Source organism: Phalangium opilio, unplaced genomic scaffold (assembly GCF_054372755.1).
Source record: "Phalangium opilio isolate 3A_F unplaced genomic scaffold, DU_Popi_V2 ptg001170l_1, whole genome shotgun sequence".
NCBI classification, from domain to species: Eukaryota; Metazoa; Arthropoda; class Arachnida; order Opiliones; family Phalangiidae; genus Phalangium; species Phalangium opilio.
In genome coordinates, this window is record NW_028324255.1 from 9,377,219 (window position 1) to 9,394,955 (window position 17,737).

The following is a 17,737-nucleotide window of genomic DNA, read 5'->3' on the forward strand; positions in this document are numbered from 1 at the left end:
GATAGCTCAGTCGGTAGAGCGTTAGGCTTCAAACCACGGTCCAGGGTTCGACTCCTTGTTCGGGCCATTCTGTTTTTGAAGAATCATCAATAATTTAAACTTCAGATCATTTAATTTCCAGTAAAATTATTGAAATTCTTATTCCATTTATTACGGGAGTTCACCTCGCTTGAGCCCGGATAGCTCAGTCGGTAGAGCGTTAGGCTTTTAACCTAACGGTCCAGGGTTCGAGTACCTGTTCGGGCCATTATGTTTTTGAAGAATCATCAATAATTTAAACTTAAGATCATTTCACTTTCAATAAATTTATGTAAATTCTAATTCCAATTATTACGTGAGTTCACCTCGCTTGAGCCCGGATAGCTCAGTCGGTAGAGCGTTAGGCTTTTAACCTAACGGTCCAGGGTTCGAGTCCCTGTTCGGGCGACTCTGTTTTTGAAGAATCATCAATAATTTAAACTTCAGATCATTTAATTTCCAGTAAAATTATTGAAATTCTAATCCCAATTATTACGGGAGTTCATTTCGTTTCAGCTCGGATAGCTCAGTCGGTAGAGCGTTAGGCTTCAAACCACGGTCCAGGGTTCGACTCCTTGTTCGGGTGACTGTGTTTTTGAAGAATCATCAATAATTTAAACTTCAGATCATTTAATTTCCAGTAAAATTATTGAAATTCTAATCCCAATTATTACGGGAGTTCATTTCGTTTCAGCTCGGATAGCTCAGTCGGTAGAGCGTTAGGCTTCAAACCACGGTCCAGGGTTCGACTCCTTGTTCGGGCCATTCTGTTTTTGAAGAATCATCAATAATTTAAACTTCAGATCATTTAATTTCCAGTAAAATTATTGAAATTCTTATTCCATTTATTACGGGAGTTCACCTCGCTTGAGCCCGGATAGCTCAGTCGGTAGAGCGTTAGGCTTTTAACCTAACGGTCCAGGGTTCGAGTACCTGTTCGGGCCATTATGTTTTTGAAGAATCATCAATAATTTAAACTTAAGATCATTTCACTTTCAATAAATTTATGTAAATTCTAATTCCAATTATTACGTGAGTTCACCTCGCTTGAGCCCGGATAGCTCAGTCGGTAGAGCGTTAGGCTTTTAACCTAACGGTCCAGGGTTCGAGTCCCTGTTCGGGCGACTGTGTTTTTGAAGAATCATCAATAATTTAAACTTCAGATCATTTAATTTCCAGTAAAATTATTGAAATTCTAATCCCAATTATTACGGGAGTTCATTTCGTTTCAGCTCGGATAGCTCAGTCGGTAGAGCGTTAGGCTTCAAACCACGGTCCAGGGTTCGACTCCTTGTTCGGGCGACTGTGTTTTTGAAGAATCATCAATAATTTAAACTTCAGATCATTTAATTTCCAGTAAAATTATTGAAATTCTAATCCCAATTATTACGGGAGTTCATTTCGTTTCAGCCCGGATAGCTCAGTCGGTAGAGCGTTAAGCTTTTAACCTAACGGTCCAGGGTTCGAGTCCCTGTTCGGGCGACTCTGTTTTTAAAGAATCGTCAATAATTTAAACTTCAGATCATTTCACTTTCAATAAATTTATGTAAATTCTAATTCCAATTATTACGTGAGTTCACCTCGCTTGAGCCCGGATAGCTCAGTCGGTAGAGCGTTAGGCTTTTAACCTAACGGTCCAGGGTTCGAGTACCTGTTCGGGCCATTATTTTTTGAAGAATCATCAATAATTTAAACTTAAGATCATTTCACTTTCAATAAATTTATGTAAATTCTAATTCCAATTATTACGTGAGTTCACCTCGCTTGAGCCCGGATAGCTCAGTCGGTAGAGCGTTAGGCTTTTAACCTAACGGTCCAGGGTTCGAGTCCCTGTTCGGGCGACTCTGTTTTTGAAGAATCATCAATAATTTAAACTTCAGATCATTTAATTTCCAGTAAAATTATTGAAATTCTAATCCCAATTATTACGGGAGTTCATTTCGTTTCAGCTCGTATAGCTCAGTCGGTAGAGCGTTAGGCTTCAAACCACGGTCCAGGGTTCGACTCCTTGTTCGGGCGACTCTGTTTTTATAGAATCATCAATAATTTAAACTTCAGATCATTTAATTTCCAGTAAAATTATTGAAATTCTTATCCCATTTATTACGGGAGTTCACCTCGCTTGAGCCCGGATAGCTCAGTCGGTAGAGCGTTAGGCTTCAAACCACGGTCCAGGGTTCGACTCCTTGTTCGGGTGACTGTGTTTTTGAAGAATCATCAATAATTTAAACTTCAGATAATTTAATTTCCAGTAAAATTATTGAAATTCTAATCCCAATTATTACGGGAGTTCATTTCGTTTCAGCTCGGATAGCTCAGTCGGTAGAGCGTTAGGCTTCAAACCACGGTCCAGGGTTCGACTCCTTGTTCGGGCCATTCTGTTTTTGAAGAATCATCAATAATTTAAACTTCAGATCATTTAATTTCCAGTAAAATTATTGAAATTCTTATTCCATTTATTACGGGAGTTCACCTCGCTTGAGCCCGGATAGCTCAGTCGGTAGAGCGTTAGGCTTTTAACCTAACGGTCCAGGGTTCGAGTACCTGTTCGGGCCATTATGTTTTTGAAGAATCATCAATAATTTAAACTTAAGATCATTTCACTTTCAATAAATTTATGTAAATTCTAATTCCAATTATTACGTGAGTTCACCTCGCTTGAGCCCGGATAGCTCAGTCGGTAGAGCGTTAGGCTTTTAACCTAACGGTCCAGGGTTCGAGTCCCTGTTCGGGCGACTCTGTTTTTGAAGAATCATCAATAATTTAAACTTCAGATCATTTAATTTCCAGTAAAATTATTGAAATTCTAATCCCAATTATTACGGGAGTTCATTTCGTTTCAGCTCGGATAGCTCAGTCGGTAGAGCGTTAGGCTTCAAACCACGGTCCAGGGTTCGACTCCTTGTTCGGGTGACTGTGTTTTTGAAGAATCATCAATAATTTAAACTTCAGATCATTTAATTTCCAGTAAAATTATTGAAATTCTAATCCCAATTATTACGGGAGTTCATTTCGTTTCAGCTCGGATAGCTCAGTCGGTAGAGCGTTAGGCTTCAAACCACGGTCCAGGGTTCGACTCCTTGTTCGGGCCATTCTGTTTTTGAAGAATCATCAATAATTTAAACTTCAGATCATTTAATTTCCAGTAAAATTATTGAAATTCTTATTCCATTTATTACGGGAGTTCACCTCGCTTGAGCCCGGATAGCTCAGTCGGTAGAGCGTTAGGCTTTTAACCTAACGGTCCAGGGTTCGAGTACCTGTTCGGGCCATTATGTTTTTGAAGAATCATCAATAATTTAAACTTAAGATCATTTCACTTTCAATAAATTTATGTAAATTCTAATTCCAATTATTACGTGAGTTCACCTCGCTTGAGCCCGGATAGCTCAGTCGGTAGAGCGTTAGGCTTTTAACCTAACGGTCCAGGGTTCGAGTCCCTGTTCGGGCGACTCTGTTTTTGAAGAATCATCAATAATTTAAACTTCAGATCATTTAATTTCCAGTAAAATTATTGAAATTCTAATCCCAATTATTACGGGAGTTCATTTCGTTTCAGCTCGGATAGCTCAGTCGGTAGAGCGTTAGGCTTCAAACCACGGTCCAGGGTTCGACTCCTTGTTCGGGCCATTCTGTTTTTGAAGAATCATCAATAATTTAAACTTCAGATCATTTAATTTCCAGTAAAATTATTGAAATTCTAATCCCAATTATTACGGGAGTTCATTTCGTTTCAGCCCGGATAGCTCAGTCGGTAGAGCGTTAGGCTCTTAACCTAACGGTCCAGGGTTCGAGTCCCTGTTCTGGCGAATCTGTTTTTAAAGAATCGTCAATAATTTAAACTTCAGATCATTTCACTTTCAATAAATTTATGTAAACTCTAATTCCAAATATTACGGGATTTAACTTCGTTTGAGACAGGATAGGTCAGTCGGTAGAGCGTTAGGCTTTTAACCTAACGGTCCAGGGTTCGAGTCCCTGTTCGGGCGACTCTGTTTTTGAAGAATCATCAATAATTTAAACTTCAGATCATTTAATTTCCAGTAAAATTATTGAAATTCTAATCCCAATTATTACGGGAGTTCATTTCGTTTCAGCTCGTATAGCTCAGTCGGTAGAGCGTTAGGCTTCAAACCACGGTCCAGGGTTCGACTCCTTGTTCGGGCGACTCTGTTTTTATAGAATCATCAATAATTTAAACTTCAGATCATTTAATTTCCAGTAAAATTATTGAAATTCTTATCCCATTTATTACGGGAGTTCACCTCGCTTGAGCCCGGATAGCTCAGTCGGTAGAGCGTTAGGCTTCAAACCACGGTCCAGGGTTCGACTCCTTGTTCGGGTGACTGTGTTTTTGAAGAATCATCAATAATTTAAACTTCAGATCATTTAATTTCCAGTAAAATTATTGAAATTCTAATCCCAATTATTACGGGAGTTCAATTCGTTTCAGCCCGGATAGCTCAGTCGGTAGAGCGTTAAGCTTTTAACCTAACGGTCCAGGGTTCGAGTACCTGTTCGGGCCATTCTGTTTTTGAAGAATCATCAAAAATTTAAACTTCAGATCATTTCACTTTCAATAAATTTATGTAAACTCTAATTCCAATTATTACGGGATTTACCTTCGTTTGAGACAGGATAGCTCAGTCGGTAGAGCGTTAGGCTTTTAACCTAACGTTCCAGAGTTCGAGTCCCTGTTCGGGCGACTCTGTTTTTGAAGAATCATCAATAATTTAAACTTCAGATCATTTAATTTCCAGTAAAATTATTGAAATTCTAATCCCAATTATTACGGGAGTTCATTTCGTTTCAGCTCGGATAGCTCAGACGGTAGAGCGTTAGGCTTCAAACCACGCTCCAGGGTTCGACTCCTTGTTCGGGCGACTCTGTTTTTAAAGAATCATCAATAATTTAAACTTCAGATCATTTAATTCCCAGTAAAATTATTGAAATTCTAATCCCAATTATTACGGGAGTTCATTTCGTTTCAGCTCGGATAGCTCAGTCGGTAGAGCGTTAGGCTTCAAACCACGGTCCAGGGTTCGACTCCTTGTTCGGGCGACTCTTTTTTTAAAGAATCATCAATAATTTAAACTTCAGATCATTTAATTTCCAGTAAAATTATTGAAATTCTAATCCCAATTATTACGGGAGTTCATTTCGTTTCAGCCCGGATAGCTCAGTCGGTAGAGCGTTAGGCTTTTAACCTAACGGTCCAGGGTTCGAGTCCCTCTTCGGGCGACTCTGTTTTTAAAGAATCGTCAATAATTTAAACTTCAGATCATTTCACTTTCAATAAATTTATGTAAATTCTAATTCCAATTATTACGTGAGTTCACCTCGCTGGAGCCCGGATAGCTCAGTCGGTAGAGCGTTAAGCTTTTAACCTAACGGTCCAGGGTTCGAGTACCAGTTCGGGCCATTATGTTTTTGAAGAATCATCAATAATTTAAACTTAAGATCATTTCACTTTCAATAAATTTATGTAAATTCTAATTCCAATTATTAAGTGAGTTCACCTCGCTTGAGCCCGGATAGCTCAGTCGGTAGAGCGTTAGGCTTTTAACCTAACGGTCCAGGGTTCGAGTCCCTGTTCGGGCGACTCTGTTTTTGAAGAATCATCAATAATTTAAACTTCAGATCATTTAATTTCCAGTAAAATTATTGAAATTCTTATTCCAATTATTACGGGAGTTCACCTCGCTTGAGCCCGGATAGCTCAGTCGGTAGAGCGTTAGACTTTTAACCTAACGGTCCAGGGTTCGAGTCCCTGTTCGGGCGACTGTGTTTTTGAAGAATCATCAATAATTTAAACTTCAGATCATTTAATTTCCAGTAAAATTATTGAAATTCTAATCCCAATTATTACGGGAGTTCATTTCGTTTCAGCTCGGATAGCTCAGTCGGTAGAGCGTTAGGCTTCAAACCACGGTCCAGGGTTCGACTCCTTGTTCGGGCCATTCTGTTTTTGAAGAATCATCAATAATTTAATTTTCAGATAATTTAATTTCCAGTAAAATATTGAAATTCTTATTCCATTTATTACGGGAGTTCACCTCGGTTGAGCCCGGATAGCTCAGTCGGTAGAGCGTTAGGCTTTTAACCTAACGGTCCAGGGTTCGAGTCCCTGTTCGGGCGACTGTGTTTTTGAAGAATCATCAATAATTTAAACTTCAGATCATTTAATTTCCAGTAAAATTATTGAAATTCTAATCCCAATTATTACGGGAGTTCATTTCGTTTCAACTCGGATAGCTCAGTCGGTAGAGCGTTAGGCTTCAAACCACGGTCCAGGGTTCGACTCCTTGTTCGGGCCATTCTGTTTTTGAAGAATCATCAATAATTTAAACTTCAGATCATTTAATTTCCAGTAAAATTATTGAAATTCTTATTCCATTTATTACGGGAGTTCACCTCGCTTGAGCCCGGATAGCTCAGTCGGTAGAGCGTTAGGCTTTTAACCTAACGGTCCAGGGTTCGAGTACCTGTTCGGGCCATTATGTTTTTGAAGAATCATCAATAATTTAAACTTAAGATCATTTCACTTTCAATAAATTTATGTAAATTCTAATTCCAATTATTACGTGAGTTCACCTCGCTTGAGCCCGAATAGGTCAGTCGGTAGAGCGTTAGGCTTTTAACCTAACGGTCCAGGGTTCGAGTCCCTGTTCGGGCGACTCTGTTTTTGAAGAATCATCAATAATTTAAACTTCAGATCATTTAATTTCCAGTAAAATTATTGAAATTCTAATCCCAATTATTACGGGAGTTCATTTCGTTTCAGCTCGTATAGCTCAGTCGGTAGAGCGTTAGGCTTCAAACCACGGTCCAGGGTTCGACTCCTTGTTCGGGCGACTCTGTTTTTATAGAATCATCAATAATTTAAACTTCAGATCATTTAATTTCCAGTAAAATTATTGAAATTCTTATCCCATTTATTACGGGAGTTCACCTCGCTTGAGCCCGGATAGCTCAGTCGGTAGAGCGTTAGGCTTCAAACCACGGTCCAGGGTTCGACTCCTTGTTCGGGTGACTGTGTTTTTGAAGAATCATCAATAATTTGAACTTCAGATCATTTAATTTCCAGTAAAATTATTGAAATTCTAATCCCAATTATTACGGGAGTTCAATTCGTTTCAGCCCGGATAGCTCAGTCGGTAGAGCGTTAAGCTTTTAACCTAACGGTCCAGGGTTCGAGTACCTGTTCGGGCCATTCTGTTTTTGAAGAATCATCAAAAATTTAAACTTCAGATCATTTCACTTTCAATAAATTTATGTAAACTCTAATTCCAATTATTACGGGATTTACCTTCGTTTGAGACAGGATAGCTCAGTCGGTAGAGCGTTAGGCTTTTAACCTAACGTTCCAGAGTTCGAGTCCCTGTTCGGGCGACTCTGTTTTTGAAGAATCATCAATAATTTAAACTTCAGATCATTTAATTTCCAGTAAAATTATTGAAATTCTAATCCCAATTATTACGGGAGTTCATTTCGTTTCAGCTCGGATAGCTCAGACGGTAGAGCGTTAGGCTTCAAACCACGCTCCAGGGTTCGACTCCTTGTTCGGGCGACTCTGTTTTTAAAGAATCATCAATAATTTAAACTTCAGATCATTTAATTTCCAGTAAAATTATTGAAATTCTAATCCCAATTATTACGGGAGTTCATTTCGTTTCAGCTCGGATAGCTCAGTCGGTAGAGCGTTAGGCTTCAAACCACGGTCCAGGGTTCGACTCCTTGTTCGGGCGACTCTTTTTTTAAAGAATCATCAATAATTTAAACTTCAGATCATTTAATTTCCAGTAAAATTATTGAAATTCTAATCCCAATTATTACGGGAGTTCATTTCGTTTCAGCCCGGATAGCTCAGTCGGTAGAGCGTTAGGCTTTTAACCTAACGGTCCAGGGTTCGAGTCCCTCTTCGGGCGACTCTGTTTTTAAAGAATCGTCAATAATTTAAACTTCAGATCATTTCACTTTCAATAAATTTATGTAAATTCTAATTCCAATTATTACGTGAGTTCACCTCGCTTGAGCCCGGATAGCTCAGTCGGTAGAGCGTTAAGCTTTTAACCTAACGGTCCAGGGTTCGAGTACCAGTTCGGGCCATTATGTTTTTGAAGAATCATCAATAATTTAAACTTAAGATCATTTCACTTTCAATAAATTTATGTAAATTCTAATTCCAATTATTAAGTGAGTTCACCTCGCTTGAGCCCGGATAGCTCAGTCGGTAGAGCGTTAGGCTTTTAACCTAACGGTCCAGGGTTCGAGTCCCTGTTCGGGCGACTCTGTTTTTGAAGAATCATCAATAATTTAAACTTCAGATCATTTAATTTCCAGTAAAATTATTGAAATTCTTATTCCAATAATTACGGGAGTTCACCTCGCTTGAGCCCGGATAGCTCAGTCGGTAGAGCGTTAGACTTTTAACCTAACGGTCCAGGGTTCGAGTCCCTGTTCGGGCGACTGTGTTTTTGAAGAATCATCAATAATTTAAACTTCAGATCATTTAATTTCCAGTAAAATTATTGAAATTCTAATCCCAATTATTACGGGAGTTCATTTCGTTTCATTCGTTTCAGCTCGTATAGCTCAGTCGGTAGAGCGTTAGGCTTCAAACCACGGTCCAGGGTTCGACTCCTTGTTCGGGCGACTCTGTTTTTATAGAATCATCAATAATTTAAACTTCAGATCATTTAATTTCCAGTAAAATTATTGAAATTCTTATCCCATTTATTACGGGAGTTCACCTCGCTTGAGCCCGGATAGCTCAGTCGGTAGAGCGTTAGGCTTCAAACCACGGTCCAGGGTTCGACTCCTTGTTCGGGTGACTGTGTTTTTGAAGAATCATCAATAATTTAAACTTCAGATCATTTAATTTCCAGTAAAATTATTGAAATTCTAATCCCAATTATTACGGGAGTTCAATTCGTTTCAGCCCGGATAGCTCAGTCGGTAGAGCGTTAAGCTTTTAACCTAACGGTCCAGGGTTCGAGTACCTGTTCGGGCCATTCTGTTTTTGAAGAATCATCAAAAATTTAAACTTCAGATCATTTCACTTTCAATAAATTTATGTAAACTCTAATTCCAATTATTACGGGATTTACCTTCGTTTGAGACAGGATAGCTCAGTCGGTAGAGCGTTAGGCTTTTAACCTAACGTTCCAGAGTTCGAGTCCCTGTTCGGGCGACTCTGTTTTTGAAGAATCATCAATAATTTAAACTTCAGATCATTTAATTTCCAGTAAAATTATTGAAATTCTAATCCCAATTATTACGGGAGTTCATTTCGTTTCAGCTCGGATAGCTCAGACGGTAGAGCGTTAGGCTTCAAACCACGCTCCAGGGTTCGACTCCTTGTTCGGGCGACTCTGTTTTTAAAGAATCATCAATAATTTAAACTTCAGATCATTTAATTTCCAGTAAAATTATTGAAATTCTAATCCCAATTATTACGGGAGTTCATTTCGTTTCAGCTCGGATAGCTCAGTCGGTAGAGCGTTAGGCTTCAAACCACGGTCCAGGGTTCGACTCCTTGTTCGGGCGACTCTTTTTTTAAAGAATCATCAATAATTTAAACTTCAGATCATTTAATTTCCAGTAAAATTATTGAAATTCTAATCCCAATTATTACGGGAGTTCATTTCGTTTCAGCCCGGATAGCTCAGTCGGTAGAGCGTTAGGCTTTTAACCTAACGGTCCAGGGTTCGAGTCCCTCTTCGGGCGACTCTGTTTTTAAAGAATCGTCAATAATTTAAACTTCAGATCATTTCACTTTCAATAAATTTATGTAAATTCTAATTCCAATTATTACGTGAGTTCACCTCGCTTGAGCCCGGATAGCTCAGTCGGTAGAGCGTTAAGCTTTTAACCTAACGGTCCAGGGTTCGAGTACCAGTTCGGGCCATTATGTTTTTGAAGAATCATCAATAATTTAAACTTAAGATCATTTCACTTTCAATAAATTTATGTAAATTCTAATTCCAATTATTAAGTGAGTTCACCTCGCTTGAGCCCGGATAGCTCAGTCGGTAGAGCGTTAGGCTTTTAACCTAACGGTCCAGGGTTCGAGTCCCTGTTCGGGCGACTCTGTTTTTGAAGAATCATCAATAATTTAAACTTCAGATCATTTAATTTCCAGTAAAATTATTGAAATTCTTATTCCAATTATTACGGGAGTTCACCTCGCTTGAGCCCGGATAGCTCAGTCGGTAGAGCGTTAGACTTTTAACCTAACGGTCCAGGGTTCGAGTCCCTGTTCGGGCGACTGTGTTTTTGAAGAATCATCAATAATTTAAACTTCAGATCATTTAATTTCCAGTAAAATTATTGAAATTCTAATCCCAATTATTACGGGAGTTCATTTCGTTTCATTCGTTTCAGCTCGTATAGCTCAGTCGGTAGAGCGTTAGGCTTCAAACCACGGTCCAGGGTTCGACTCCTTGTTCGGGCGACTCTGTTTTTATAGAATCATCAATAATTTAAACTTCAGATCATTTAATTTCCAGTAAAATTATTGAAATTCTTATCCCATTTATTACGGGAGTTCACCTCGCTTGAGCCCGGATAGCTCAGTCGGTAGAGCGTTAGGCTTCAAACCACGGTCCAGGGTTCGACTCCTTGTTCGGGTGACTGTGTTTTTGAAGAATCATCAATAATTTAAACTTCAGATCATTTAATTTCCAGTAAAATTATTGAAATTCTAATCCCAATTATTACGGGAGTTCAATTCGTTTCAGCCCGGATAGCTCAGTCGGTAGAGCGTTAAGCTTTTAACCTAACGGTCCAGGGTTCGAGTACCTGTTCGGGCCATTCTGTTTTTGAAGAATCATCAATAATTTAAACTTCAGATCATTTAATTTCCAGTAAAATTATTGAAATTCTAATCCCAATTATTACGGGAGTTCATTTCGTTTCAGCCCGGATAGCTCAGTCGGTAGAGCGTTAGGCTTTTAACCTAACGGTCCAGGGTTCGAGTCCCTCTTCGGGCGACTCTGTTTTTAAAGAATCGTCAATAATTTAAACTTCAGATCATTTCACTTTCAATAAATTTATGTAAATTCTAATTCCAATTATTACGTGAGTTCACCTCGCTTGAGCCCGGATAGCTCAGTCGGTAGAGCGTTAAGCTTTTAACCTAACGGTCCAGGGTTCGAGTACCAGTTCGGGCCATTATGTTTTTGAAGAATCATCAATAATTTAAACTTAAGATCATTTCACTTTCAATAAATTTATGTAAATTCTAATTCCAATTATTAAGTGAGTTCACCTCGCTTGAGCCCGGATAGCTCAGTCGGTAGAGCGTTAGGCTTTTAACCTAACGGTCCAGGGTTCGAGTCCCTGTTCGGGCGACTCTGTTTTTGAAGAATCATCAATAATTTAAACTTCAGATCATTTAATTTCCAGTAAAATTATTGAAATTCTTATTCCAATTATTACGGGAGTTCACCTCGCTTGAGCCCGGATAGCTCAGTCGGTAGAGCGTTAGACTTTTAACCTAACGGTCCAGGGTTCGAGTCCCTGTTCGGGCGACTGTGTTTTTTAAGAATCATCAATAATTTAAACTTCAGATCATTTAATTTCCAGTAAAATTATTGAAATTCTAATCCCAATTATTACGGGAGTTCATTTCGTTTCATTCGTTTCAGCTCGTATAGCTCAGTCGGTAGAGCGTTAGGCTTCAAACCACGGTCCAGGGTTCGACTCCTTGTTCGGGCGACTCTGTTTTTATAGAATCATCAATAATTTAAACTTCAGATCATTTAATTTCCAGTAAAATTATTGAAATTCTTATCCCATTTATTACGGGAGTTCACCTCGCTTGAGCCCGGATAGCTCAGTCGGTAGAGCGTTAGGCTTCAAACCACGGTCCAGGGTTCGACTCCTTGTTCGGGTGACTGTGTTTTTGAAGAATCATCAATAATTTAAACTTCAGATCATTTAATTTCCAGTAAAATTATTGAAATTCTAATCCCAATTATTACGGGAGTTCAATTCGTTTCAGCCCGGATAGCTCAGTCGGTAGAGCGTTAAGCTTTTAACCTAACGGTCCAGGGTTCGAGTACCTGTTCGGGCCATTCTGTTTTTGAAGAATCATCAAAAATTTAAACTTCAGATCATTTCACTTTCAATAAATTTATGTAAACTCTAATTCCAATTATTACGGGATTTACCTTCGTTTGAGACAGGATAGCTCAGTCGGTAGAGCGTTAGGCTTTTAACCTAACGTTCCAGAGTTCGAGTCCCTGTTCGGGAGACTCTGTTTTTGAAGAATCATCAATAATTTAAACTTCAGATCATTTAATTTCCAGTAAAATTATTGAAATTCTAATCCCAATTATTACGGGAGTTCATTTCGTTTCAGCTCGGATAGCTCAGACGGTAGAGCGTTAGGCTTCAAACCACGCTCCAGGGTTCGACTCCTTGTTCGGGCGACTCTGTTTTTAAAGAATCATCAATAATTTGAACTTCAGATCATTTAATTTCCAGTAAAATTATTGAAATTCTAATCCCAATTATTACGGGAGTTCATTTCGTTTCAGCTCGGATAGCTCAGTCGGTAGAGCGTTAGGCTTCAAACCACGGTCCAGGGTTCGACTCCTTGTTCGGGCGACTCTTTTTTTAAAGAATCATCAATAATTTAAACTTCAGATCATTTAATTTCCAGTAAAATTATTGAAATTCTAATCCCAATTATTACGGGAGTTCATTTCGTTTCAGCCCGGATAGCTCAGTCGGTAGAGCGTTAGGCTTTTAACCTAACGGTCCAGGGTTCGAGTCCCTCTTCGGGCGACTCTGTTTTTAAAGAATCGTCAATAATTTAAACTTCAGATCATTTCACTTTCAATAAATTTATGTAAATTCTAATTCCAATTATTACGTGAGTTCACCTCGCTTGAGCCCGGATAGCTCAGTCGGTAGAGCGTTAAGCTTTTAACCTAACGGTCCAGGGTTCGAGTACCAGTTCGGGCCATTATGTTTTTGAAGAATCATCAATAATTTAAACTTAAGATCATTTCACTTTCAATAAATTTATGTAAATTCTAATTCCAATTATTAAGTGAGTTCACCTCGCTTGAGCCCGGATAGCTCAGTCGGTAGAGCGTTAGGCTTTTAACCTAACGGTCCAGGGTTCGAGTCCCTGTTCGGGCGACTCTGTTTTTGAAGAATCATCAATAATTTAAACTTCAGATCATTTAATTTCCAGTAAAATTATTGAAATTCTTATTCCAATTATTACGGGAGTTCACCTCGCTTGAGCCCGGATAGCTCAGTCGGTAGAGCGTTAGACTTTTAACCTAACGGTCCAGGGTTCGAGTCCCTGTTCGGGCGACTGTGTTTTTGAAGAATCATCAATAATTTAAACTTCAGATCATTTAATTTCCAGTAAAATTATTGAAATTCTAATCCCAATTATTACGGGAGTTCATTTCGTTTCAGCTCGGATAGCTCAGTCGGTAGAGCGTTAGGCTTCAAACCACGGTCCAGGGTTCGACTCCTTGTTCGGGCCATTCTGTTTTTGAAGAATCATCAATAATTTAAACTTCAGATAATTTAATTTCCAGTAAAATATTGAAATTCTTATTCCATTTATTACGGGAGTTCACCTCGCTTGAGCCCGGATAGCTCAGTCGGTAGAGCGTTAGGCTTTTAACCTAACGGTCCAGGGTTCGAGTCCCTGTTCGGGCGACTGTGTTTTTGAAGAATCATCAATAATTTAAACTTCAGATCATTTAATTTCCAGTAAAATTATTGAAATTCTAATCCCAATTATTACGGGAGTTCATTTCGTTTCATTCGTTTCAGCTCTTATAGCTCAGTCGGTAGAGCGTTAGGCTTCAAACCACGGTCCAGGGTTCGACTCCTTGTTCGGGCGACTCTGTTTTTATAGAATCATCAATAATTTAAACTTCAGATCATTTAATTTCCAGTAAAATTATTGAAATTCTTATCCCATTTATTACGGGAGTTCACCTCGCTTGAGCCCGGATAGCTCAGTCGGTAGAGCGTTAGGCTTCAAACCACGGTCCAGGGTTCGACTCCTTGTTCGGGTGACTGTGTTTTTGAAGAATCATCAATAATTTAAACTTCAGATCATTTAATTTCCAGTAAAATTATTGAAATTCTAATCCCAATTATTACGGGAGTTCAATTCGTTTCAGCCCGGATAGCTCAGTCGGTAGAGCGTTAAGCTTTTAACCTAACGGTCCAGGGTTCGAGTACCTGTTCGGGCCATTCTGTTTTTGAAGAATCATCAAAAATTTAAACTTCAGATCATTTCACTTTCAATAAATTTATGTAAACTCTAATTCCAATTATTACGGGATTTACCTTCGTTTGAGACAGGATAGCTCAGTCGGTAGAGCGTTAGGCTTTTAACCTAACGTTCCAGAGTTCGAGTCCCTGTTCGGGAGACTCTGTTTTTGAAGAATCATCAATAATTTAAACTTCAGATCATTTAATTTCCAGTAAAATTATTGAAATTCTAATCCCAATTATTACGGGAGTTCATTTCGTTTCAGCTCGGATAGCTCAGACGGTAGAGCGTTAGGCTTCAAACCACGCTCCAGGGTTCGACTCCTTGTTCGGGCGACTCTGTTTTTAAAGAATCATCAATAATTTAAACTTCAGATCATTTAATTTCCAGTAAAATTATTGAAATTCTAATCCCAATTATTACGGGAGTTCAATTCGTTTCAGCCCGGATAGCTCAGTCGGTAGAGCGTTAAGCTTTTAACCTAACGGTCCAGGGTTCGAGTACCTGTTCGGGCCATTCTGTTTTTGAAGAATCATCAAAAATTTAAACTTCAGATCATTTCACTTTCAATAAATTTATGTAAACTCTAATTCCAATTATTACGGGATTTACCTTCGTTTGAGACAGGATAGCTCAGTCGGTAGAGCGTTAGGCTTTTAACCTAACGTTCCAGAGTTCGAGTCCCTGTTCGGGAGACTCTGTTTTTGAAGAATCATCAATAATTTAAACTTCAGATCATTTAATTTCCAGTAAAATTATTGAAATTCTAATCCCAATTATTACGGGAGTTCATTTCGTTTCAGCTCGGATAGCTCAGACGGTAGAGCGTTAGGCTTCAAACCACGCTCCAGGGTTCGACTCCTTGTTCGGGCGACTCTGTTTTTAAAGAATCATCAATAATTTAAACTTCAGATCATTTAATTTCCAGTAAAATTATTGAAATTCTAATCCCAATTATTACGGGAGTTCATTTCGTTTCAGCTCGGATAGCTCAGTCGGTAGAGCGTTAGGCTTCAAACCACGGTCCAGGGTTCGACTCCTTGTTCGGGCGACTCTTTTTTTAAAGAATCATCAATAATTTAAACTTCAGATCATTTAATTTCCAGTAAAATTATTGAAATTCTAATCCCAATTATTACGGGAGTTCATTTCGTTTCAGCCCGGATAGCTCAGTCGGTAGAGCGTTAGGCTTTTAACCTAACGGTCCAGGGTTCGAGTCCCTCTTCGGGCGACTCTGTTTTTAAAGAATCGTCAATAATTTAAACTTCAGATCATTTCACTTTCAATAAATTTATGTAAATTCTAATTCCAATTATTACGTGAGTTCACCTCGCTTGAGCCCGGATAGCTCAGTCGGTAGAGCGTTAAGCTTTTAACCTAACGGTCCAGGGTTCGAGTACCAGTTCGGGCCATTATGTTTTTGAAGAATCATCAATAATTTAAACTTAAGATCATTTCACTTTCAATAAATTTATGTAAATTCTAATTCCAATTATTAAGTGAGTTCACCTCGCTTGAGCCCGGATAGCTCAGTCGGTAGAGCGTTAGGCTTTTAACCTAACGGTCCAGGGTTCGAGTCCCTGTTCGGGCGACTCTGTTTTTGAAGAATCATCAATAATTTAAACTTCAGATCATTTAATTTCCAGTAAAATTATTGAAATTCTTATTCCAATTATTACGGGAGTTCACCTCGCTTGAGCCCGGATAGCTCAGTCGGTAGAGCGTTAGACTTTTAACCTAACGGTCCAGGGTTCGAGTCCCTGTTCGGGCGACTGTGTTTTTGAAGAATCATCAATAATTTAAACTTCAGATCATTCAATTTCCAGTAAAATTATTGAAATTCTAATCCCAATTATTACGGGAGTTCATTTCGTTTCAGCTCGGATAGCTCAGTCGGTAGAGCGTTAGGCTTCAAACCACGGTCCAGGGTTCGACTCCTTGTTCGGGCCATTCTGTTTTTGAAGAATCATCAATAATTTAAACTTCAGATAATTTAATTTCCAGTAAAATATTGAAATTCTTATTCCATTTATTACGGGAGTTCACCTCGCTTGAGCCCGGATAGCTCAGTCGGTAGAGCGTTAGGCTTTTAACCTAACGGTCCAGGGTTCGAGTCCCTGTTCGGGCGACTGTGTTTTTGAAGAATCATCAATAATTTAAACTTCAGATCATTTAATTTCCAGTAAAATTATTGAAATTCTAATCCCAATTATTACGGGAGTTCATTTCGTTTCAACTCGGATAGCTCAGACGGTAGAGCGTTAGGCTTCAAACCACGCTCCAGGGTTCGACTCCTTGTTCGGGCGACTCTTTTTTTAAAGAATCATCAATAATTTAAACTTCAGATCATTTAATTTCCAGTAAAATCATTGAAATTCTAATCCCAATTATTACGGGAGTTCATTTCGTTTCAGCCCGGATAGCTCAGTCGGTAGAGCGTTAGGCTTTTAACCTAACGGTCCAGGGTTCGAGTCCCTCTTCGGGCGACTCTGTTTTTAAAGAATCGTCAATAATTTAAACTTCAGATCATTTCACTTTCAATAAATTTATGTAAATTCTAATTCCAATTATTACGTGAGTTCACCTCGCTTGAGCCCGGATAGCTCAGTCGGTAGAGCGTTAGGCTTTTAACCTAACGGTCCAGGGTTCGAGTACCTGTTCGGGCCATTATGTTTTTGAAGAATCATCAATAATTTAAACTTAAGATCATTTCACTTTCAATAAATTTATGTAAATTCTAATTCCAATTATTAAGTGAGTTCACCTCGCTTGAGCCCGGATAGCTCAGTCGGTAGAGCGTTAGGCTTTTAACCTAACGGTCCAGGGTTCGAGTCCCTGTTCGGGCGACTCTGTTTTTGAAGAATCATCAATAATTTAAACTTCAGATCATTTAATTTCCAGTAAAATTATTGAAATTCTTATTCCATTTATTACGGGAGTTCACCTCGCTTGAGCCCGGATAGCTCAGTCGGTAGAGCGTTAGGCTTTTAACCTAACGGTCCAGGGTTCGAGTCCCTGTTCGGGCGACTGTGTTTTTGAAGAATCATAAATAATTTAAACTTCAGATCATTTAATTTCCAGTAAAATTATTGAAATTCTAATCCCAATTATTACGGGAGTTCATTTCGTTTCAGCTCGGATAGCTCAGACGGTAGAGCGTTAGGCTTCAAACCACGCTCCAGGGTTCGACTCCTTGTTCGGGCAACTCTTTTTTTAAAGAATCATCAATAATTTAAACTTCAGATCATTTAATTTCCAGTAAAATTATTGAAATTCTAATCCCAATTAATACGGGAGTTCATTTCGTTTCAGCTCGGATAGCTCAGTCGGTAGAGCGTTAGGCTTCAAACCACGGTCCAGGGTTCGACTCCTTGTTCGGGCGACTCTTTTTTTAAAAAACCATCAATAATTTAAACTTCAGATCATTTAATTTCCAGTAAAATTATTGAAATTCTAATC

General features: G+C 38.8%; 39 non-coding genes across 39 annotated transcripts; all 39 read left to right on the plus strand.

Moving 5' to 3' along the window:
• The first annotated feature begins 173 nt into the window (after nt 1-173).
• Nucleotides 174-246, plus strand: TRNAK-UUU (transfer RNA lysine (anticodon UUU)). The gene has a single exon. It is a non-coding gene; the product is annotated as a tRNA-Lys (tRNA).
• A 107-nt stretch (nt 247-353) lies between these two features.
• Nucleotides 354-426, plus strand: TRNAK-UUU (transfer RNA lysine (anticodon UUU)). Its single transcript has one exon. It is a non-coding gene; the product is annotated as a tRNA-Lys (tRNA).
• A 463-nt stretch (nt 427-889) lies between these two features.
• Nucleotides 890-962, plus strand: TRNAK-UUU (transfer RNA lysine (anticodon UUU)). The gene has a single exon. It is a non-coding gene; the product is annotated as a tRNA-Lys (tRNA).
• A 107-nt stretch (nt 963-1,069) lies between these two features.
• Nucleotides 1,070-1,142, plus strand: TRNAK-UUU (transfer RNA lysine (anticodon UUU)). Its single transcript has one exon. It is a non-coding gene; the product is annotated as a tRNA-Lys (tRNA).
• A 285-nt stretch (nt 1,143-1,427) lies between these two features.
• Nucleotides 1,428-1,500, plus strand: TRNAK-UUU (transfer RNA lysine (anticodon UUU)). Its single transcript has one exon. It is a non-coding gene; the product is annotated as a tRNA-Lys (tRNA).
• A 107-nt stretch (nt 1,501-1,607) lies between these two features.
• Nucleotides 1,608-1,680, plus strand: TRNAK-UUU (transfer RNA lysine (anticodon UUU)). Its single transcript has one exon. It is a non-coding gene; the product is annotated as a tRNA-Lys (tRNA).
• Nucleotides 1,681-1,786: 106 nt separating this feature from the next.
• Nucleotides 1,787-1,859, plus strand: TRNAK-UUU (transfer RNA lysine (anticodon UUU)). The gene has a single exon. It is a non-coding gene; the product is annotated as a tRNA-Lys (tRNA).
• A 641-nt stretch (nt 1,860-2,500) lies between these two features.
• TRNAK-UUU (transfer RNA lysine (anticodon UUU)) lies at nt 2,501-2,573 on the plus strand. Its single transcript has one exon. It is a non-coding gene; the product is annotated as a tRNA-Lys (tRNA).
• Nucleotides 2,574-2,680: 107 nt separating this feature from the next.
• Nucleotides 2,681-2,753, plus strand: TRNAK-UUU (transfer RNA lysine (anticodon UUU)). Its single transcript has one exon. It is a non-coding gene; the product is annotated as a tRNA-Lys (tRNA).
• A 463-nt stretch (nt 2,754-3,216) lies between these two features.
• TRNAK-UUU (transfer RNA lysine (anticodon UUU)) lies at nt 3,217-3,289 on the plus strand. The gene has a single exon. It is a non-coding gene; the product is annotated as a tRNA-Lys (tRNA).
• Nucleotides 3,290-3,396: 107 nt separating this feature from the next.
• Nucleotides 3,397-3,469, plus strand: TRNAK-UUU (transfer RNA lysine (anticodon UUU)). The gene has a single exon. It is a non-coding gene; the product is annotated as a tRNA-Lys (tRNA).
• A 285-nt stretch (nt 3,470-3,754) lies between these two features.
• Nucleotides 3,755-3,827, plus strand: TRNAK-CUU (transfer RNA lysine (anticodon CUU)). Its single transcript has one exon. It is a non-coding gene; the product is annotated as a tRNA-Lys (tRNA).
• Nucleotides 3,828-5,186: 1,359 nt separating this feature from the next.
• TRNAK-UUU (transfer RNA lysine (anticodon UUU)) lies at nt 5,187-5,259 on the plus strand. Its single transcript has one exon. It is a non-coding gene; the product is annotated as a tRNA-Lys (tRNA).
• A 287-nt stretch (nt 5,260-5,546) lies between these two features.
• TRNAK-UUU (transfer RNA lysine (anticodon UUU)) lies at nt 5,547-5,619 on the plus strand. The gene has a single exon. It is a non-coding gene; the product is annotated as a tRNA-Lys (tRNA).
• Nucleotides 5,620-5,726: 107 nt separating this feature from the next.
• Nucleotides 5,727-5,799, plus strand: TRNAK-UUU (transfer RNA lysine (anticodon UUU)). Its single transcript has one exon. It is a non-coding gene; the product is annotated as a tRNA-Lys (tRNA).
• A 284-nt stretch (nt 5,800-6,083) lies between these two features.
• TRNAK-UUU (transfer RNA lysine (anticodon UUU)) lies at nt 6,084-6,156 on the plus strand. The gene has a single exon. It is a non-coding gene; the product is annotated as a tRNA-Lys (tRNA).
• Nucleotides 6,157-6,441: 285 nt separating this feature from the next.
• Nucleotides 6,442-6,514, plus strand: TRNAK-UUU (transfer RNA lysine (anticodon UUU)). Its single transcript has one exon. It is a non-coding gene; the product is annotated as a tRNA-Lys (tRNA).
• A 107-nt stretch (nt 6,515-6,621) lies between these two features.
• On the plus strand, nt 6,622-6,694 carry TRNAK-UUU (transfer RNA lysine (anticodon UUU)). Its single transcript has one exon. It is a non-coding gene; the product is annotated as a tRNA-Lys (tRNA).
• Nucleotides 6,695-7,873: 1,179 nt separating this feature from the next.
• TRNAK-UUU (transfer RNA lysine (anticodon UUU)) lies at nt 7,874-7,946 on the plus strand. The gene has a single exon. It is a non-coding gene; the product is annotated as a tRNA-Lys (tRNA).
• Nucleotides 7,947-8,233: 287 nt separating this feature from the next.
• TRNAK-UUU (transfer RNA lysine (anticodon UUU)) lies at nt 8,234-8,306 on the plus strand. The gene has a single exon. It is a non-coding gene; the product is annotated as a tRNA-Lys (tRNA).
• Nucleotides 8,307-8,413: 107 nt separating this feature from the next.
• Nucleotides 8,414-8,486, plus strand: TRNAK-UUU (transfer RNA lysine (anticodon UUU)). The gene has a single exon. It is a non-coding gene; the product is annotated as a tRNA-Lys (tRNA).
• A 1,188-nt stretch (nt 8,487-9,674) lies between these two features.
• TRNAK-UUU (transfer RNA lysine (anticodon UUU)) lies at nt 9,675-9,747 on the plus strand. The gene has a single exon. It is a non-coding gene; the product is annotated as a tRNA-Lys (tRNA).
• A 287-nt stretch (nt 9,748-10,034) lies between these two features.
• TRNAK-UUU (transfer RNA lysine (anticodon UUU)) lies at nt 10,035-10,107 on the plus strand. The gene has a single exon. It is a non-coding gene; the product is annotated as a tRNA-Lys (tRNA).
• A 107-nt stretch (nt 10,108-10,214) lies between these two features.
• TRNAK-UUU (transfer RNA lysine (anticodon UUU)) lies at nt 10,215-10,287 on the plus strand. The gene has a single exon. It is a non-coding gene; the product is annotated as a tRNA-Lys (tRNA).
• Nucleotides 10,288-10,939: 652 nt separating this feature from the next.
• On the plus strand, nt 10,940-11,012 carry TRNAK-UUU (transfer RNA lysine (anticodon UUU)). The gene has a single exon. It is a non-coding gene; the product is annotated as a tRNA-Lys (tRNA).
• Nucleotides 11,013-11,299: 287 nt separating this feature from the next.
• TRNAK-UUU (transfer RNA lysine (anticodon UUU)) lies at nt 11,300-11,372 on the plus strand. Its single transcript has one exon. It is a non-coding gene; the product is annotated as a tRNA-Lys (tRNA).
• Nucleotides 11,373-11,479: 107 nt separating this feature from the next.
• On the plus strand, nt 11,480-11,552 carry TRNAK-UUU (transfer RNA lysine (anticodon UUU)). The gene has a single exon. It is a non-coding gene; the product is annotated as a tRNA-Lys (tRNA).
• A 1,188-nt stretch (nt 11,553-12,740) lies between these two features.
• Nucleotides 12,741-12,813, plus strand: TRNAK-UUU (transfer RNA lysine (anticodon UUU)). Its single transcript has one exon. It is a non-coding gene; the product is annotated as a tRNA-Lys (tRNA).
• A 287-nt stretch (nt 12,814-13,100) lies between these two features.
• On the plus strand, nt 13,101-13,173 carry TRNAK-UUU (transfer RNA lysine (anticodon UUU)). The gene has a single exon. It is a non-coding gene; the product is annotated as a tRNA-Lys (tRNA).
• A 107-nt stretch (nt 13,174-13,280) lies between these two features.
• Nucleotides 13,281-13,353, plus strand: TRNAK-UUU (transfer RNA lysine (anticodon UUU)). The gene has a single exon. It is a non-coding gene; the product is annotated as a tRNA-Lys (tRNA).
• A 284-nt stretch (nt 13,354-13,637) lies between these two features.
• Nucleotides 13,638-13,710, plus strand: TRNAK-UUU (transfer RNA lysine (anticodon UUU)). The gene has a single exon. It is a non-coding gene; the product is annotated as a tRNA-Lys (tRNA).
• A 1,726-nt stretch (nt 13,711-15,436) lies between these two features.
• Nucleotides 15,437-15,509, plus strand: TRNAK-UUU (transfer RNA lysine (anticodon UUU)). Its single transcript has one exon. It is a non-coding gene; the product is annotated as a tRNA-Lys (tRNA).
• Nucleotides 15,510-15,796: 287 nt separating this feature from the next.
• Nucleotides 15,797-15,869, plus strand: TRNAK-UUU (transfer RNA lysine (anticodon UUU)). The gene has a single exon. It is a non-coding gene; the product is annotated as a tRNA-Lys (tRNA).
• A 107-nt stretch (nt 15,870-15,976) lies between these two features.
• TRNAK-UUU (transfer RNA lysine (anticodon UUU)) lies at nt 15,977-16,049 on the plus strand. The gene has a single exon. It is a non-coding gene; the product is annotated as a tRNA-Lys (tRNA).
• A 284-nt stretch (nt 16,050-16,333) lies between these two features.
• Nucleotides 16,334-16,406, plus strand: TRNAK-UUU (transfer RNA lysine (anticodon UUU)). Its single transcript has one exon. It is a non-coding gene; the product is annotated as a tRNA-Lys (tRNA).
• A 285-nt stretch (nt 16,407-16,691) lies between these two features.
• On the plus strand, nt 16,692-16,764 carry TRNAK-UUU (transfer RNA lysine (anticodon UUU)). The gene has a single exon. It is a non-coding gene; the product is annotated as a tRNA-Lys (tRNA).
• A 107-nt stretch (nt 16,765-16,871) lies between these two features.
• TRNAK-UUU (transfer RNA lysine (anticodon UUU)) lies at nt 16,872-16,944 on the plus strand. The gene has a single exon. It is a non-coding gene; the product is annotated as a tRNA-Lys (tRNA).
• A 107-nt stretch (nt 16,945-17,051) lies between these two features.
• TRNAK-UUU (transfer RNA lysine (anticodon UUU)) lies at nt 17,052-17,124 on the plus strand. The gene has a single exon. It is a non-coding gene; the product is annotated as a tRNA-Lys (tRNA).
• A 107-nt stretch (nt 17,125-17,231) lies between these two features.
• Nucleotides 17,232-17,304, plus strand: TRNAK-UUU (transfer RNA lysine (anticodon UUU)). Its single transcript has one exon. It is a non-coding gene; the product is annotated as a tRNA-Lys (tRNA).
• The last annotated feature ends 433 nt before the right edge of the window (nt 17,305-17,737 follow it).